The sequence below is a fragment of the Cotesia glomerata genome, linkage group LG7 (genome assembly GCF_020080835.1).
Source record: "Cotesia glomerata isolate CgM1 linkage group LG7, MPM_Cglom_v2.3, whole genome shotgun sequence".
In the NCBI taxonomy this organism is placed as follows: Eukaryota; Metazoa; Arthropoda; class Insecta; order Hymenoptera; family Braconidae; genus Cotesia; species Cotesia glomerata.
Genome location: NC_058164.1, coordinates 12,683,459 through 12,686,848, shown reverse-complemented (window position 1 = coordinate 12,686,848; position 3,390 = coordinate 12,683,459). Strand labels below are relative to the sequence as shown.

Genomic DNA, 3,390 nt, shown 5'->3' with positions numbered 1-3,390 from the left:
CGAATTTCATTAAAAGTAAAATATTTTGCAACCACGCACACTAAATACGTTCCAAAATTTTTTTCTTAATTTTCAAATTTACAATAAAATTTTTTTTAATTTCCGAAAATCAAATACAATCATATCGGTTACTTGAATTTTTTTATTTTATATCTTTTTGTAAAGAAATAAGAAATTTTTTCTTAATAGTCTTATGAACGTGGACTTGGCGCGATTTTTTACAGTGAAACTGTTTTGTTCGGATTCTACCATACTTCGTACAGAAAGTGTCAGAGTTGATATTTTCTTCGTTTTGGGTTTGATTTCTTTTAGGCCTTCCACGCGTTCGCTTTTACAAAGTCATCAGACGTTAATTTTGTTCTTCTAACTATTAAATCCATGATCGGTCTAATTTCCACCAATTCGAATTTGGGAACTTTACTACGAGATTTCTTCAATGAAACTCTAAAAAATTGTAAAAAAAATCAACAGATTAATTATTTTCAAAAATAAACCAACAGCAATCAATAACAATAGACTCACTTTATGATGTTTTAAATAAATTTTGCCATCTACAGCTGTAAAGCTGAGTACCTGTTCTAATCTTGAAAGCCTAACATCATTAATGGCTTTTCGTTGAAACATATCAATTAAAATATTTTTAATACTATAAGACAGACTCTCAGAGGAGAGCCAGTCAATGAAATCTGTCAATTCCTCGGTAAATTCTAGAAATTAGCAAAGGAAGTCCAAGAAGGAAGAAATGCATCACAAAATGAGGCAGTTAAGTCCCTCGAGGGAAGAACTTCAAGCAGCTGATGAACATAAGAATAGCAGCACAAAGCATAAGATATATTTTTATATGTGATAAATACAGCAGTGTAAACAATGTAGTACTTATATATACATATATATTTATTCCAGGAGAATTTATGAAAAAATGTAAAAGGTAGTCTTCACTACTACACATGAATAAATCTATCTATCTATCTATTTTTAATACTACTGTACAAATCATTATTTTCAAATAAATCTCCGTTAAACACAAGCATCGGTTTAAATTGAGCTATTATTTTATCCGTTTTAAATTCATTTAAGTCTTTGTAATTTTCAATTAAATCTAAAAGTGCATACGTTCTATCCATTATAAGATTATGAGGGCGTTTTTGTTATTCGAAACAAACATAAACTGATAAGCATTATACTTTTTACAAAACTGTTCAATTGGAGTTATACATTCGAAAGAAAGTACATCGTGCTTTTTCTGCAGAACTAAACCAACCGGTGCTTTCAGCTTATACTAAAAAAATACCAGTAAGTATGCCCTTAATTATATTTTTTTTTAACTCACCGTATGAAAATTATATTCAAAAAACTTTTTAACATGGGATTCTGGTAATCTAAATAAACTTAAGATTATTTCAAAGTATGCTCCTCATGATTGCGTTATTATATGTTGATGCCCACCTTTTTTTTCTCAATTTAAAAAAAAAAATTTTAACATGTCATATATACAATACAAATGATCGTATTTTTGATTTTAAAAAAGGCATTTTTTTCAATTGTTAGCTTCTTTTATAAATAATCACAAAAATAAAATTTTTTATTTTTTTACCTCGTCATATAAACTTGAATAATTATTTGATCAACAAAAACCAACGTGTCATACTTTATTTTTTTATTATCTAAATGTGATCAGTTTTATTTTTTTTTATTCGTAATTAGTTTGTTTATATGACAAGTTAATTATAAAAATAATAAATACTTATATTATTATTAGAAAATTAATTAATTTATTTAGTTTTCGTATTTTTCTAATGATTGAAGATTTGAATCGACTGTGTTTCGCGCGCGTTAACCTAAATAGCCAATCAATGAGTAAGGAATTCAAATAAAACCAATAAAAAATAGAAAATTATAGTTTTCAAAATTTGATACTTTATTAACTTAATTTTAAAATTGGTAACATTTTTTTTAATACAAATTTGTATCAGCTTGCTTACTTTTGGCTAATAACTCACTTCTTCCAAGCATGAAATATAAATTGAAATGATTTGATTAGTATTACTATCTGTATCTAATCAAAAAAATTAGGAAAACGGTTGACCCTAAAGGACATCCCTGCAACTTCCCGCTAATTCCATACTTAAGCGCTAATAATCAACGAATATAAACTTTATATGAAAAAAATTTTGACTGATTTAATATATAAAAAATACTTACACTACTCTTGGCGTTATTGACATATTTATTATTTTTTTATTTAATCTTAATTATTTTATTTATTGGTTACAAATAAGCCAAAACACGTGGTCATTAACTTTAAACTACTTACATATGTAATGATGTTATATAAGATCATTACTGTTCATTAAGCAGTAACAGAGTCTACAAGCTGTAGCATAAAAGGTTTCAACATTGTAAACTCAAATAATTATTTTTACTACTGATATGTCGGCAAAACATGTCAGTTGACGTTTTAGGCGAAATAAGAAAAAAATTAAAATAACGTAAATATTATCTATATATATATAAGCGAAATACCACTCACTCATCACGAGATCTCCGAAACTATTCGCCCGATTGACTTGAAATTTAGCATAGTTACTCCATTCGTGATGTAGTCGCTCACTAAGAACGGATTTTACGCAATTCCTAGCCAAAATGAATTTTTCGTCTACCATCACATATGCCCTCCCCTCCCCTCCCTCTCATTCTTCTCCTCCTCCCCCTCCCTATAAACTTTCCCCTTCCCTATATCTCTCTTTTTGGGGAGCAGAAATATCATTTTGACCCTCTAATCTAAGAAACCATCAGTGGCACCCGTAAATTATCGAACTCAACCCCCCTACAACCACCCACGCTAATCAACCTTTGCCATGGTTACCATTGTCATGGTTATCGTTGCCATGGTTACCGTTGCTATGGTTACCGTTGCCGTGGTTACCGTTGCCATGGTTACCGTTACCATGGTTGCCGTTACCATGGTTACCGTTATCATGGTTACCGTTGCTATAATAACTGTCAAAATGATTGATTTTAAATTTTATCGATTGACTGTTGGGACAGTAGGAATTCATAATCATACGTTTTTAAGAAAGAATAGCTAAATCATTAATAACTGAAATAACTTATATGTATTGGAATAATCATGAAGGATGAACTCGATTATATCATAACACAGATAAATTAAACATAAATATTATCAAGTTGATATTGTTAAATGATTATACTGATTTTAATGATTAAAATTAAAATGGTAAATTGTGTCTGATGCGTCTTCTCTAAAATTTTACAACGATATCGTTAAATTATTATAAAAAACGGTCGATTTAAGATAATTTCTAATAAAATGAGTAATAATAAATATATTTTTAATACCACTTAATTTGTTATGAATTTATTAATAAC

The 3,390-nt window shown here is 28.6% G+C and overlaps 1 pseudogene; it reads right to left on the bottom strand.

Moving 5' to 3' along the window:
* Positions 1 to 308: 308 nt before the first annotated feature.
* On the bottom strand, positions 309 to 2,398 carry LOC123269600 (annotated as a pseudogene).
* Between the last annotated feature and the right edge of the window lie 992 nt (positions 2,399 to 3,390).